The sequence below is a fragment of the Gopherus flavomarginatus genome, chromosome 14 (assembly GCF_025201925.1).
Source record: "Gopherus flavomarginatus isolate rGopFla2 chromosome 14, rGopFla2.mat.asm, whole genome shotgun sequence".
In the NCBI taxonomy this organism is placed as follows: Eukaryota; Metazoa; Chordata; order Testudines; family Testudinidae; genus Gopherus; species Gopherus flavomarginatus.
The window spans coordinates 22,387,080-22,404,628 of NC_066630.1; positions in this window are offsets into that span (position 1 = coordinate 22,387,080).

Below are 17,549 nucleotides of genomic sequence, written 5' to 3' on the forward strand. Positions count from 1 at the left end.
GGCTATAACTACACTGCACATCTCCCTCCTGTAGGTAGTCTCTCCAGAATAGCATTGAGGCAGAAGAGCGTAGGCAGACTCACACTCTGAGTCTGGGCTGTGGCTGCTAAAGATGACTATCCTATATATAGAAGGCAGTTTGTAGTGTTGTTGTGGCCATGTTAGTCCCAAGATATGAAACAAGAATATAGAGGGCTATCAGTTCAGCTCCTTTCATAAGCACCACATTCCATAGTCTTATAGTGTACCTGCCATGAACATATACCACTTTAGTGATAAAGACTGAAACCTAATTGTTCCGTCCACTCCCTTGCCTTCCCTGAGTTTTTATACTTTGCTGATAGTAAGTGGCTGCGATAGTTACCCTAAAGAAATTCCTCTCAATCGCTGTGCTCATCATTTTTCCCTCTTCACAAACTACAGAGTCTAGTATCATAAAACAGATAACTGAACATTTTTGCCACCAGGTTCTTCATTTTTTTAAAAAAACATTCCCCCTCCCCACTCTTTGAAGTAAGGAGAAAAGCCCGTGAGGTCTCTATCCTTATCTCCCAGAGAGAAAACAAAGAGAGTTAAAGGAAAATGTCTTCAGCAGAGAATGCCTTTTCCATGCTTCTCTCCCTACTGTGTGCCAAATAATGGCATCTGTTCCTGCTGTTCTTTTGTTCCCTCATTCAGTGTGTCTTCAATTTCCTGTGAAAATTTGTGGTTCTTAAAACCAAAGGTCAGGTATAACATTAAGTTTAGTTTGGAGGATTTGGACTTGTTTCTATTAGAAATATTTTTTCCAGACCTCCGTTTAAAATTCACAAAAGGCTTTAATTTTCTTTTGTACTGTGCATGCATCACATGCTATGGTACACTTCACTGGGATTCTGGTTAGTAGTTTGGGAGAGACCTTCTTGTGCATTGATAAGCATTAAAGGATTTACATTCCCTCATCCACTGATGAAGTTCACTGTGCAATCAGCAGCACAAGCTCCCACACACTATCATAAGCATGGAGAAGGTACTTTTACCGGGGCTAAGAGTGAATTCAGGATGCGTGTAAATCCAGCTAGGCTTCTTCTAAGGACAGGTTTTTTAATAGTAAATAGCCAAATTTCTACAGAATTATGTATGATGGTTTTGTGCAAGAGAAGCTGAACTCAGATCACGAGATTCATTTTTCTTAGTGCTTCAAGTTGGACTCAAACTGTGATCCCCGTGCTAAAAAGTCAAGGCTCTGTCCAGTAAGCTATTCAGCCCATCTGTTTACTGGCTTTATACATTTTATAAGAGACAGTCTGAAATGGTTCAACCGTTGATATATTGTGTGCAATTTAGGCCCTCCTTTACTCAGTATTTTCCCAAAATTGTAATAAAAAATGAATATTTGTCAGCTGAAAGGATGCATTGAGAGGGTGGCAACAGAGAGAGGCAGAGACAGAGAATTAAAGGCAAATAAATCACTTTGTTAAAGAGCTGAGAATTGCCAAGTCCTTCACTGATTTTTTTCGAACATTAAAAAAAAATTACCAGTGTATGTTGCTGCATATTTACTTCAGTGCTAATAAAATATGTTAGACAACGAGGCCTAGTGGGCAGAGCACTGGACTGGGACCCAGGAGACCTGGCTTCTATTCCCAGCTCTGTTTCCAGATTGCTGGATAATGTTGGGCATGTCACGTTATCTCCCTGTACCTCAGTTTCCCAATCAATAAAGTGGGGATAATGATGCTCACCTCCTTTTTAAAGTACTTTGAGATCTATGGATGAAAAGAGTTAAGAGCTAGGTATTGTTATTATTCCACATAAAAGGTGACTTTTAATAAACATATTTATAAAAATTGTGGCAAAAAGAATTTCTTAAAAGATACTGAATTTTAATGAAAGTCAGAATAAGTTTTTACAAGGAATAGTACATAATGATTCCTTCTCCACTGCTGTGGGCTTGGCTCTGAGTAATACCTGCCCTTGATTCCCAGGGATTGACTCCAAACTGCACGTCTTGACTCCTTAGTTCAGACACCCTATGGATCTGGAATATTCTCTCGTTTGGCCAAGAGACAGATACTATTTTTGGTTTGAAGGCTAGTCTTAAGGCTTTTGTTCTCAGTTGCATGCACAGTTCAATGGGATTTTAAGGTGTATTTGTTAGGGATTGTAAAGCACCTTAGGATACATTGTATGAAATGGCCAATATAAGAGCGATGTGCATTGTGTTACTGTACATCACATTATACAATACGCCTCAATTCACTATTGGGAACCCAATATATCACACAAATCTGGCCTGTTTTATGAACAATTGTAGACACCTTTGAATTATCTCAATAACGTTTAATAATTTTCACAAAGTTCTCAAACAGCAGCTGATTGTCTCAGTTCTTTCAGTTGCTATCAAAAACTCAAATTCTGTTGGATAATTGAAACATTCTCCCCCACTACAAAAATAAAAAGTGTAAGAAGAATGCTCACATCTTTCTTTTGTAACATAAACAGAGACTGTATGAATTCACTACTTGTAAGGTGTATTGAATTTTTAATCAGCTATATATTTATGGTAAAGAGTAACAAATTACTTATAGCACACAAAAGCTTATGGCATACGATTATCCTTAATTAATGGGTAAGTGCAAGGCTTTATTATTCAATGAAACTGATTTATTATCTTAATTCTCAGATGTTCTGCTTCATGTTTCCATTGATACCATCGTTTGCACCATGGTAACCGGCAACCACCATATGTATGTGATCTCTTTAATGACCTATACCTAATTAGATTTTATTGTTATCTTAAAGCTAAAGCATAAACTGTGCAAATAGTGCAGTGGTAGTTTCCGATACCTATTAATTAGGGATGGGCCACTGTACTGTACTATGTTGTTTCTGTAATAAGCAAAGCATACTTTTTGTGTTATTATAACTCTTTTTTTCCCTGAATGCTTTTGTATCTCTCCCTGTTCTTCCTCCCTCTGTGTGACTGTACACTTGCCTACCTGTCCCTTGTCTCTTCTATTAGGCACAGCTAGTTAACTGAAAGGAAGTGAAAAGAGCTGAAAGCTAGTGGGTGTCGGAGCTGCCTAGTCGAGAGATCCCCAGCTAATTGCTAGTCCTAACAGGCACAATTAGCCGCTACAAGCCCTTTGAGATGGCCCTGGGCTTCTCTCAGGTAACAGCCATCACTAGATAAAGGCTGAAATATGCTCCATTTAGAGAGACACTTGCAGACAGGGATGTCACAGGCTGCCAATTATGTTCTGCCTGTACACAGTCACTTCCAAGAAAAGGCAAGACACACACACCTGGAGTTAAAGGGACAAGAGGTGTACTATTTTGAACTACACACTACAGGGCTTGTAATGATATAACCCTTTCAAATTAGGCTGTGTCAATTTTTCAATGATCAGTTTTTCATCAATATCAGTCGTTGCTTTTAAAGTTTAGTACCAGGAAACTCTGTGGGAGATTGGTGTATATTATGCGTGCTGTACTTGATGTTGCTTTAAGTGAAGTTCAGCCATAACCACACAGACGAAGATATAATCAGCCTATTCTCAACAAGCATAAATAAACCTGTGATATATGTATTGTTCTAAGTGTAACCCTTCTGCCATGTGTTGGTGGCAGCAAAAAGAGTCAAATATCTAGGGGTATCTTTCCCAGAAATCTGGGAAAAGCTAAATACTTTCTCTGGGCTGCCTTGACAAGCAATACTTCCCCTCTCACAAGGAAAAGTTTAAGGAACACAGCATTAATTTGGGAAAACATAACAATCACATATATCAACAATATGTTTTTACAAACTAATAAGCAAAATACCTACTGACTCAGTATCTTTGGGAATAGTCCTTTGCCTGAGTTTCCCCACCTGCCGACATGAACATCCGGTGGACAAATGTCCCTTTTCCACGCTGCATTCCCTCCTACCCTTTCTGTGCACCCCACTCAAAGTTAGCAGTCAGTGGACAGTGAAGTCCTGAGCCCAGGAGTGCACATGGGCAGGTCCACCTCCAGCTCCTAGGGGGAAGTGCTTCCTGGCTTTTGTAGAAAGACATCTTTCCACTGCCTCATCTCTCACTGCTCCAGTACCTCCACACATTGCCTTTAAACACAATACTGGGTCTGGGTCCTCAGGCTTCTAACCCAGCATTAAGGGTGTTGGCTAGGGGACCTTACCATTACCTGTACAACCCAGATCCAGGTCCTTACCAGAATTCACTCAGCACTAATATTAGAATACAGAGGGATTAAATAGCTTATACAACCCTTTGGCAGAGTGCTTGATGCCAAGGATTCGGAGCCTAACCACAAGATCATAGAATCATAGGACTGGAAGGAACCTCAAGATGTCATCTAGTCCAGTCCCCTGCACTCATGGCAGGACTAAGAATTATCATTCTAGATCATCCCTGACAGGTGTTGTTCTAATCTGCTCTCAAAAATTTCCAAATGGAGATTCCACAACCTCCCTGGGCAATTTATTCCAGTGTTTAACCACCCTGACAGCTAGGAATTTTTTCCTAATGTCCAACATAAACCTCTCTTACTGCAATTTAAGCCCATTGCTTCTTGTCTTATTCTCAGAGGTTAAGAAGAACATTTTTTGTCCCTCCTCCTTGTAATAACCTTTCACATACTTGAAACCTGTTATGTCCCCTCTCAGTCTTCTCCTTTCCAGACTAAACAAACCCATTTTTTTCAATCTTCCCTCATAGGGTCATGTTTTCTAGACCTTTCATTATTTTTGTTGCTCTTCTCTGGACTTTCTCCAATTTGTCCATATCTTTCTTGAAACGTGGTGCCCAGAACTGGACACAATACTCCAGCTGAGGCCTAAACAGTGCAGAGTAGAGCAGGAGAACTACTTCTTGTATCTTGTTTACGACATTCCTGCTAATACATCCCAGAATGATGTTTGCTTTTTTTGCAACAGTGTTATACTGTTTACTCATATTTAGCTCTCACCCCCGGATCCCTTTCTGCAGCACTCCTTCCTAGGCAGTCATTTCCCATTTTGTATGTGTGCAACTGATTGTTCCTTCCTAACTGGAGTACTCTGCATTTGTCCTCATTGAATTTCATCCGATTTACTTCAGACTATTTCACCAGTTTGTCCAGATCATTTTGAATTAGAATCCTATCCTCCAAAACGGTTGCAACATTTCCCAGCATGGTATCATCTACAAACTTTTTAAGTGTACTCTGTATGCCATTATTTAAATCATTGATGAAGATATTGAACAGAACCAGACAAAGAACCAATCCCTGTGGGATCCCACTCATTAGGCCCTTCCAGCATGTCTGTGAACCACTGATAACTTTCCAACCAGTTATGCACCCACCTTACAGTAGCTCCATCTAGGTTGCATTTCCCTAGTTTGTTTATGAGAAGATCATGCAAGACAGTAGCAAAAGCTTTACTAAAGTCAAGATATACCATGTCTACTGCTTCCCCCCATCCACAAGTCTTGCTATCCTGTCAAAGAAGGCTATCGGGTTGGTTTGACACAATTTGTTCTTGACAAATCCATGCTGTTACTTATCACCTTATTATCTTCTAGATGTTTGCAAAATGATTGCTTAATTATTTCCTCCATTATCTTTCTGGGTACAGAAGATAGAAACCTTTCTCTCCTCCCTCCTAAGCATCCAGCTCCACTGCCCAAGCATGCAAAAGTAAGGTTTTGGTTATGACAACTCCGCACTTAGGGCATACTAAGCATAGTTTGTTGCCCTTTTATCACACAGTAAAGATTATAATATTTCACTACTCCCTACATCCAAAATTGAAATTAGTCTTAACCAAAATGCCCAAAGTATTCACACTGGGATGATGGGTAGCAAATACGCAAATAAGGCCACACTCATTCCATCCCTTCCTCCAGTTCACCATTAGCAGAAATCTCCTTCCCTAGAGCTTCAGAGTGCCAGAGGCTTACATCAGTTTTGCAGAACAATTAGGAGGAAAAGGAACAATTTCAGGTGGACTCTCCAAAATACAGTGTGCATGGTAGCATCATGCAGAGCTGAAATGCATACATATTTACACCAATAACTTCACATTTCAGGGATTTACCATGTCAGCATAATAGCAACTAGTTGCAAGTCACAGCCAATATATTAACCAATTATTTCCCATTGGGAAGGTCACGTTCAAGCCTACATTTTGACATTTGGGTGACCAAGGTTAGGCCCCTAAATCAGGATTTAGGCTCCTGTGTGACATTTGCCTGATGTTCAGAAATTCTGAGCACCCATAATTCCTATTGCAGCCGACTTCTGAAAACAAAGACATTCATTTTAGGTTCTTAGATGATTCAGTTGCCTAACTCAGACACACACATTTAAAAATTATGGAAATCCTTGTTTGAAATCCTAAAGTGCCAATTCCTCTTTGTTTTTTTTGTGGGACTGTAGCACAGAGCTAACTTTACATTGGAGGAATGTTATACTGTCATTACTATAATACATAAACAATAACAATAACACTGTAACAACTAAACATACTAAAACATAGTTAATATTAAAACTGAAATCAGGGGAATCCCTAGAGATAGCCAGCTAGGTACAAAATGAAGTACTATGAAGTGACTCTATGACTGCAGAATACTTACTCCATATTCCTGCATTGCAGTCGAAAGGAGGCACCAGGAAAAAAAACAGCAGAGGAAACCACAACTTAGTTTTAGTATCCCGGAATAAAACACCATAGGAACAATTAGAAACAACAGAAAAACCTTAGTAATTCACATCAGAAAAACCTTTCATTTCAACCTATACAATGATGAGCACACAGTTAATTTACTGCCAAGCACATCAAGAAAGAGAGAGAGGATGGAAACAGGATGATTCATAGTCTGGTAGCGGATAATCATTTAAAACATCCTCATTTAAATGAGATGCCTTTTGGCCTAACTCTGGGTCAGATTGTGCCATCCGGTTTTAAGTAGAAATCTTCACTGATGCCAGTACAGTCCTGTGTTAGAATATGACATCACAAATTGGAAAGAGTGTGGTCTTTATTATTATTAATGTCTTTAATAAGCGTCACTTTCTTCAAAACAAAACAAAAACAGAAAACCCGGATAAGTTTGGAAACCCCATGACAAGAATTCTGGGTGCAGTGCCTGTAGTTTTTAGTTTTGTTTACATCAGGAAATATATATATGTAAAAATAAAATTAAAAACTGTGTTTTCCATTACATTTGGTGTATGATGATGAGACATTCCTGCCCTCACAACAGTGCTAACGTCACTGTTACCTTCAAAATTAATAGACAGGAGGGACACAATTTAACGTGGGATATTTAAGAAATCTATGGAATATTGTTAGAAAAGGAGAGGAAAATAAGAGGATCAAATTCAGCAAGGGATTAAATAAATAGGTCCCCAACCCTAAAGCTCTTTTTTTTTTTTTGAAAGATCCCAGAATACCTTATGTTGGATAAAGAGTTAGAGTAAAATCCTGGCTCACTGAAGTCAATGAGTGTTTTGTCATTGACTTCAGTGGGGGCTTGAGATTTTATAAAGTTTTCAATTATATTAATCTTGCCATGTACAAAAGCTGTGTCCTTTAGTCAAACCCTGTTACAGATTTAGTAGTAGAAAGTTTTGCACCTGTGCTTCATTAATCTTGTCTCCTAGACCTTTCAATTGTTTTTTGAACAGTTTAAGGGGTCTTTGTTCCAGATCTAACATGTCTGATGAGAGCAGATCCATCTTTGATTTAATCAATCAAATTTAGAGATAGTAGGCTTTGGAAAGCTGAAAAAAAATGTTACTGATGAAGCTTTTTGAACTGACCCTGTTGTAATTTGTTCAGGGGTAGGTCTCCAGTTGTCTAACTGCTTCAAACGCAATAATGAAGAATTGAGAATGGAGTGAGAAAACTTGGGCTTGTGGCTAAGGCACTTGACTGGGATCAAGAAAATATGATTAATTTCCTAGCTCTGCCACATTCTTCTTGTGTGACCTTGGAAAAATCACTTCCTCTCTGTGCCTCTGTAAAACAAGGATAAAGACATTTCCCTACCTCACAGAGGTGAATTCAGAAAAGGGTTTGAGATACTCATCCACTATGTTTACTGAGAATTAGAATGGTAATTTTTTTTTTCAAAGTTTCAGTAAAAATTAGAGGGTAGAGGGCAACTTAGAGAAAGGCAGACATTTTTTGCTAAACTTAGATTACGACAAAAAGTTTTCACAAAAAATTCAATCTTTTCATGAACTGTTTTCTGCCTTTTTTGTTCAGCTAAAAACTACTAAATAGCCTTTAGAAAGGATAAATAAAATCCCTTAACCCCAGCTTAACTCTGAGGCTCAAACCCAGGCCAACAGGGAGAATGACATATTTCACACAAAGGAAACATACAAAAAGCCAGTCCAACAGCAGCAGCCAGGAACATACGTACACAGGAACAATCCATCCACATCCATCCCCTCCAACTTTCAGTGCTATCACAAAGGCACCACAGTTCCATCAGCTGAATCTGTACATCTGATTTGTGTGCATTGGATAGAACCACAAAATGCAGAGCTGGAAAGGGTCACAAGAGGTCATCTAGTCCAGCCCCCAGAGCTGAGGCAGGAAGAAAGTAAACCTAGACCGTCCCTGACAGGAGTTTATCCAAACTGTTCTTAAAACTGCCAAGAATGGGGATTCCACAACCTCCACTGGAAGCAAGTTCTTAACTAGCCTTATAGTTAGAAAGTTTTTCCTAATATCTAATCTAAATCTCTCTTGCTGCAGATTAAGCCCAATCCTTGTGGACATGTAGAAAATTGATCACCATTCTCTTTATAACAGCCCTTAGTATATTTGAAGACTATTATCAGGGCCTCACTCTTCTTTTTTCAAACATGCCCAGTCTTTTAAACCTTTCCTCATAGATCAGGTTTTCTAAACCTTCTATAATTTTTGTTGCTCTCCTCTGGACTCTCTCCAATGAATCCACATCTTTGTGGCATCCAGAACTGCACACAGTACTCCGGCTGAGTCCTCACAAGTACGCAGTAGAATGGGATAATTAGCTCTCGTGTCTTACATATGACACTCCTCTTAATACACTCCAGAATATTAGCTTTTTTTGCAACTGCATCATATTGTTGACTGATATTCAATTTGTGATTCACTATAACCTCTTTGTACCAGTGCTACTCCCTAAATAGTTATAATCCCATTTTGTAGTTGTGCATTTGATTTTTAATTCCTAAGTGGAGTACTTTGCATTTGTCTTTACTGAATGTATCTTGTTGATTTCAGATCAATTCCCCAGTTTGTCAAGGTAAAGTTGAATTCGACTCTTGTCATCCAAAGTGCTTGCAACCTCTCCTAGCTTCGTGTCATCTGCAGGTTTTATACACATACACTCCCCTCCATTATCCAAATCAGGAATCAAAACATTGAATAGAACTGGACCCCACACAGACTTTTGCAGCACTCCACTAAATATGTCTCCACATTTTCACAGCAAGTTATTGATAAATACTCTCTGAGTATGGTCTTTCAACCAGCTTTGCACCCACCTTATAGTAATTTCATGTAGATCAGATTTCCTTAGTTTGTGTCTGAGAATGTCATGTGGGACTGTGTCAAAAACTGTATTAAAAATCAAGATACATCACATCTACAACTTCCCCCAATCCATTAGGCCAGTAATCCTGTCAAAAGGACATTAGATTGGTTTGGCATGATTTGTTTTTTACAAACCTACGATGGCTATTACAACACTCTAATCCTCTAGGTCAGGGGTTCTCAGACTATGGGTTGGGACCCCAAAGTGGGTTACAACCCCATTTTAATGGGGTCGCCAAGATTGGTGTTAGACTTGCTGGGGCCACAGGCTGAAACCAAAGCCCGAGCCCCACCACTCAGGGCTGAAGTGAAAGTACAAGGGCTTCAGCCTTGGGCAGGGAGGATAAGGTTACATGCCCCCTGCCCAGGGAAAACGCCCCGGGGCAGCTTTGGTCCCCCTACCCAGGGGGTTGGATGGGCTTGGGCTTTGGAACCCTGTCCTGGGGTTGTGTAGTAATTTTTGTTGTCAGAAGGGGGTCACAGTGCAATGAAGTTTGAGAACCCCTGGTCTAGGTGCCTACAAACTGATTGCTTAATCATTTATTCCAGTATCTTTTTGGGTATTGAAGTTAGCCTAATCGGTCTATAATCCCTCAGTCCTCTTTGTTGCCCTTTTTACAGATAGTACCTATGTTTGCCATTCTCTAGTCCTCTAGGACCTCTTCTGTCCTTCATGAGTTCTCATTGGTTCCAATATTGGTTCAGCTAGTTCTTTAAGTACCCTCGGATGAATTTCATCAGGCCTTGATGACTTGAATACATGTAACTGATCTAAATATTCTTTAACCTGTTCTTTCCCTGTTTTGTGTTCCTTTCCCCTTGTAGTTAATATTAATTGTGTTAAGTATCTGGTCACAATTTACCTTTATAGTGAAGATTGAAGCAAAATAGGCATGAAACATCTCAGCCTTCTTGATGTCACCTGTTATTTGCTCTCCTTCTCTGCATAGTAGAGGACCTACACTTTCCTTCACCTTTCTCTTGTATTTATAGAACCTCTTCTTATTGCTTTTTTATGTCCCCGGCTAACTCATATTGTGCTTTATTCATTCTGATTTTGCCCCTACAGTCTTGGGCTACTATTTTGTACTTATCCTTTGCAATTTGTCCATATTTCCACTTTCTGTATGATTCCTTTTTGATTTTCATGTCATCAAAGAGTTTCTGCTGGAGTCATATTGGCCTCTGATTATTCTTTCCATCTTTTCCTCACATTAGGATAGTTGGCTGTTGCACTTTTAATACTATGAGAAACTGCCAAGTCTCCTGATCTCCCTTTTCTCTTAGATTTTCTTCCCATGGGGCCTTATCCACTAGTTCTCCGAGTTTGTTAAAGTCTTCTTTTTTAAAGTCCATTGTCCTTATTCTGTGGCTCTCACTCTGTCCTTTCCTTAGAATCATGAAATCTATCGTGTCATGGTCATTTTCACCCAAATTGCCTTCAGCCTTCAGATTCAAAACTAGTTCCTCCATTAGTCAGAATCTAGTTTAAATAGATCCCTCCAAGTCTCAGTGATGCCAAGAAACTAATAATTTAGCTTACGTACTCTAAGATGGTGAATAGAATCCCCCACTGTTTTCCCTCTTGTTGCAGCTATGACCTTACTGTAATTTTCCATTCTCCATCCCCCTCCCCAACATCTAGCCCTCTGTTTTTGTATTCCTATCTGTGAGATTTTGTCACCTGCCCCTGCATTGGATGTGGAATTCCCATCACTGGAGGTTTTTAAGAACAGGTTAGTGAAACACCTGTCAGGGATGGTCTTGCTATACTTGGTGCTGCCTGAGTGCAGAGCTGGACTAGATGACATCTCAAGGCCCCTTCCAGATCTATTTTTCTATGATTCTATGGGATTCCGTACTGTGGTTAAAACACAAGACTGCAAATGAGATTAGAATTCCTAATTTTGCCACAGGATTCCTGTGTGACAGGCACAAGATACACTAAGGTCTCCTATGAAGAGCTGTTCAGCACAAAATCTCCCATATGAAATCAATGGCAGTCGTGTCTACATATCCCCTCTGAAATCCAGACCCGACTTCTGTGCTTCAGTTTCCCCAACTTTATTACCTGACAGAAGTTGTGATACTTAATTCATAAAGGTCAACTTAAAAAAAAAAATAAAACAGCAACCTACAGTGTAGTGTCTAAATGCATAGTTAGCTCCTAAACAAGCAGGCTAAAGTTCAAAGTGCGGAGTGCTCACCACACCTCCCCCCGATGACTACAGGGAGTGGTTGTGTGCAGCACACTTTGACAACTAGACTATTTATTTAGGAAACTAAATCAAGGCTCAGGAGCTTAAATTTTAGGCCTTGTTTCTGAATCCTGGCTTAATATTTTTTTCAGGAGCTTAGAGATCCTCAAGAAGTTCTACTGAAATGAAAGGTACAATTACGACATTATTATGCTCAGATAAATTCGTTAGTCTCTAAGGTGCCACAAGGACTCCTGTTTTTTTTGCTGATACAGACTAACATGGCTGCCGCTCTGAAACCTACATTATTATGCTTTGTGAATAGAAAAAAAAAATGACTTGCTCATGGAGGCATCACCTTCTTGAAATCAAGACTGAGTTTGATACCTTTGGGGCCTATGGGTGGCATTAAATCCTGTTGAGGAAAGATGCTCACGTGGTAGTTTTCCTATATGGTTAGGGAAGAGAAAAAATGCTAGCGTTAGCAATATATGAATAAATTTAGTCTCTACTTACCCTCATCTTCTTGCAATAATCAGATTGATCTTTCTTGCAATAGTTTCGTGATTCGGATTCTAGATAAAGAGATCCTGAGAACTTGTAGGTACATAATGCATTACCTCTTTATCACGATCAGTACTTTTTTTCCAGTCAAGATGTTTTTTATTAACTTTTCTACAAAAAAATACATTCCATATTAAAGGTTACACATCTTTCAAACAGATCGAAGCCTATTACAGTAACAATGCAAGGCAAACCAAGAGGTTACACCAGTAAACTAAAATGAACGAAAGCGTGCCTTTACTATTAAAATGTGTCTGTTCACTCTGCTAGTTTTAGTTGTGTCTTTCATATATTTTACACATCTGCAACCAAATTAATAACAAGATATTCTCCTGTATAAATTAAAAAAGCCTTACGCTTACCTATTAATTAAGAATAATGGAATGCCATAAGCTTTTGTGTGCTGCTGGTACTGTAATTTGTTTCACTTCTCTGTAACAAATACATGGTTGATTAAAAATTCAGTATACCTTACATATATTAAATTCCTACTATACTGTGAATTGGCTCACTTTACTCATTCTAGTAGTTCCTCTGAATTCAACATAAGCAGGATTTGGCCTATGTATTTAAAAAGAAAAATATGAGCATTCATATTAGAATATGTGTGTGTGTGTGTGTGAGTGTGTGTGTGTGTGTAGGGGCTGAGGATGTGGGGAAGTGTTTAAATTATCCAACAATTTGGCAGCCACTGGAAAACCTGAAAAATTCCAATACTGTTCAAAATCCTGATTGGCACATGCCCACTATTTTAACCCTAGTGGACTTACCAGATAGAGTCAGAGTAAACACAGTTATTATTTTAAAAATTCATCGTTTGTCCTTGTAAATTAAACAGTTCTATCAAGTCAACAAAAATGTTTAACAGTCCTAGTAGACCATCTGTACAGAGACCATTGATATATTACAACCTTGAAGTTAAAGGTAAAATCTCAGACATTCCAGTAAATCTGGAGGAAATCATCTCTCCCACTACATATGGCACAAATTTCAACTTCTAATGGTTTAGGAAGAGTTTATGGCAGACCATCCATACATTCACAGTACTTAATTTGATGACATACGGGCCTCATCCCACAAACAGATCTGCACAGATCTCTATCCTTATTCCTTTGTGGAGCTCCACTGATGTCACTGGAGTTCCACATGAGTCTAAGGGCCTGCGTGTACAGCTCTGGCCCCAGGATTGACCCTATGGTATTTACCAATTACTTAGCCCTGGTCTACGTTACACAGTTACGTCGAAGTAAGGCAGATTATGTCAACCCAACTCTGGCAGTGTACACACTACTGGCTTGCTCCTGCTGATGTAACTGTCCTACTTTGCCTTCATAATAACTCCACCTCCACAAGAGACGTAGGGCTTATGCTGTGTAGTTAGGACGACTGCTTACTTACGTTGGCTGTTGGCTGTTTTTTTGTCAATTTAATGGCTCTAAATTGACAAGAAAGTCCTCCAGGTCCCAGGCAGGCTGCTGCCCACTGCCCAGGCTCCCTGCTCCCAGCTGGGCTGCCCCTCCTTGCTCTCAGTTCCCACCTGGGCTGCTTCCCAGGACCCCCACTCCCCACTTGGAGCTGGGCTGCTCCCAGGGTCCCAGCTCCCTGCTCCACACCAGGACCCTGGGAGGCTGCTTGGCTCCAGGCAGGGAGGCAAGATTCCAGGTGACTGCCCCGCTCCCAGTGGGGAGGTCAGAGCCACAGAGGTTGCTGTGCTCCCAGTGGTTAGCAGGGAACCGAGAGCCTGGGGGTGAGCAGCTGGGCTCCCAGCGGGAGCAGGGAATGGAGAGCCGGGGGAGCGGGGGAACAGCCAGTACGTAGTGGGGAGCCCATGAGGCAGCTGGGCTCCCAGTGGGGAGCAGGGAATGGAGAGCTGGGGGAGGGGGGGAACAGCCAGTAGGGAGTGGGGAGCCCAAGAGGCAGCTGGGCTCTCAGCGGCAGCTCTAGGCACCAGCTCACCAAGTGCGTGTCTAGGGGGCCAAGACACGGGGGGCACCTTGCCAGTCGCTGCGAGGGTGGTAGTCAGGCAGCCTTCGGCGGCTTGCCTGTGGGAAGTTCGCTGGTCCTGCAGATTCGTGGCAATTCAGTGGCGGGTACGCTGAAGCTACGGGACCGGTGGACCTCCTGAAGGCATGCCGCCGAATCCGCGAGACTGGGGACCTCCCGCAGGTGCGCCGCCGAAGGCAGCCTGCCTGCCATACTTGGGGTGGCAAAAAAGCTAGAGTCACCCCTGCCTAGAGTGGAGCTGAGCACCTGGGCTCTCAGCTCCCCACACTGCCCCTCTTAGGTTGGCAGAAGTGCTCCTGGAGAGGAAATGCACCTCCAGTCGAAGAAGGGTAGTGTGGACATGAACCACCACAGTAAATACTTGAGTTTTTAGTGTAGACATCCCCTTAGTGTAATATTCACCATGAACAGGGGGCCAGCACAAGGCCCACTTAAGTCTTCAGAATCATAGATTATTAGGCTTGAACTGTGGAAATGCAAGTATTGTTTTTAGTGAAACTTCTGAAGATGCCCCATTACAATTTATTTAGGGTTTAAGTGGTATGTGGGCCTCATGCTGGTCCTCTTTACAGGGCTGAATTTCCCCCTTGGAAGGGAAATGGAGAGCAAGCTGATGAAATTTTCTGGTTACAATATTATTTTGGACTTTAAAAACTATGGAGGATTGTAATAAATACAGCTGGTATAAAGGCATGACAATAGGGCAGCATGATAGCTAATGGCAAGTGAAATTCAGCTTGGATAAGTTTATAGTAATGCTCTGGTGACAATAATCTAAAATTTCCCTTGTAAATTGATAGACACTGAACTCGTGGGCTGCTCTGAGAAAAACGGACTTGAATCATTCCAGCAAGCTCAATATGCACTAAAGGCCATGAGCAAGTGAGCTCATCTCACACATCACTGTGTGTGTTGTCACACACATTGGTTATGTTCCCCCTCCCATGTATACCATCGTAAATTTAGCTCGGTACATTATAGGGGCATTTTACACACTGAAGAATGAGACATCAGTCACTAATAAAATGATATACCAGACTTGATGGACCAATTGTCTTTTCCATTATGGCAACTCCTGTGCTCCTAAAATGTTATCTTAAATTTCCATGGAGCATTTAATCCTGAAGGATTCACAAACCTTTTAAATACCTTATGGACTGAATACATCAGTAGTGTCAAGCACGAGGCCTGCAGGCTAGGTCAAGCCCACAGGATATATTCATGTAGTCCATACCCAGATTCCGCAGAATCTAAGGTTTCATTTTACAAAGTTAAACTTCTAACCTATATGGTTGAGAAGATAATCCTCTAGATGTGTGCTCAGTGTAAACAGGTACAGTTTTATCTTCCTGAGTCTGCAAAAACAGACAGCCTGAAACAACAACTGAATAGTTTGAATTTCCCTACCATCTCCCCTTCCACCACCACTATGCATCTCATTGGGTGTCAATTATTAAACGTTGCATGTCAGTGTTAACTATTTAATTGCTATACATTTTAGCAGATGAGAAAGGAGTGAAGCCCACAGAGGGGGAACATTGGGAGTTGCTGTTGGGAGGGAACCACAGAAGGAAGAAACACGAAGGCAAAGAAAGTGCATAGAAACAAATAACAGATGGAGAAGGAAGACAAGCAAAGGAAGAAACAGTGATGGTCTTAAAGTTAAGTACCTTTTCCCACTGAGTGATACCAAATGTTACAATCAGGTTAATTAAAAATAAATATGCTAATAACTAAAAAATTATTTACTGCATAAAGGCCATGTGCTTCTAGCCTTCATCTTTCTACAGACTTCTGATTAACATAAGTGGGAGAACTGCTATGGATTGAGGGTAGTACCTAGTCCGTAGCTGGACAATGGACCATAATTATAATTGAAATTTGGTACTCTCCATAGAATGAATTTGACTACCCTGATAACCCTATGGCCAGAAATCTCTTCAACCCACCATGGTAGAAGGATTTGGGGGTAGACCCATGGAACTCCACCCAATAGGCAGTGTTTGGGATAGGAAGTGAAGAAGAATACCATATACAGTTGAAATTGTTGGGGAAATTTTAGGCTGGCACAACATAATTACACAAATTGGGGTGTAGTTAAGATGCTCAGAATAAAATCTCTCCCCAATCAGAAAGTGCCATAAATCTTTAAATGGTCAAGATTCCAATTTGATATATTCCTGAAAGACAGCACCTGCAACAAAGCAATGGCTGAAAATACCAGGACAGAGCATTTGTTCATTACTGACTCAGAAAGAAGAGTGATACCAATTCACCAGTAATGCTTCCTGCACTTTCGCTTGAAGGGTTGAAGTACTGACCATCCTGGACACACTTTAGTTTCCAACATCTGATAATATCTCAGCCCAAAATGGTATGGCTGTAGGCCATAAAGTAAGACGTGAGAAAATGGAGAACCAAGGACATAAATTTTGTGAGCCCACCTGACCAGTCTAGCATAGGCGAGTGCATGTTTCCTGAATCACACTGAACAGGCATGTAAAATATCTGTTCCTTGATGTATCTGGCAGATGTGATGCCAGAAATATTTTTCCTCTGATTTATTTTTGTAGCTGTAACTAGTTCTCTATACTAAACCTACAATCCTAAACTAATTTTAGGGCCATTTATTTTTATGTCTACAAACAGCAGAGTTACCCAAATGTTAAAAGCCCATGTTCATGTGGCCATAAAGCACTGCCAACGTAACTATTATATTTCAGATTTGAGTTATCAAACACTGACACTTGAGCACAGTTTTTCATATGTTTGTGTCCCAACCTTTTTAACCATTTATTCTGTAAAATATACTTCAAGTAGATTAGAAATAAATAGAATAAAAATAAATTAAACATACACCTGGAAACTCATTGTAACTAACTTCTGCTTATGAAGACAAGTATATATAACTTTATCATACACTCTAATTCAGTCACATGCTCCAGTCAATGGTGTCAAATAACACACTATCAAGCTGTCTAGATTTCTCCTGATGCTTTAAATGCCATGCTTTATCTGTCAAAGTTGACCAGTCATCACTCTATGTCTATAACGTGGCATCCAAATCTGCAGCAGTAGGAGTAGCAGTGGATACCACAGAATATGATGAAATATTTTAATGTTCATCTTTTAGAATGTCATTATTCTATTATCCTAGTATCAAACTCTTTTGATAGTTAGTAACAATACTTCTAGCAATGCTAAATGAGCTAGCTTTAACTGAC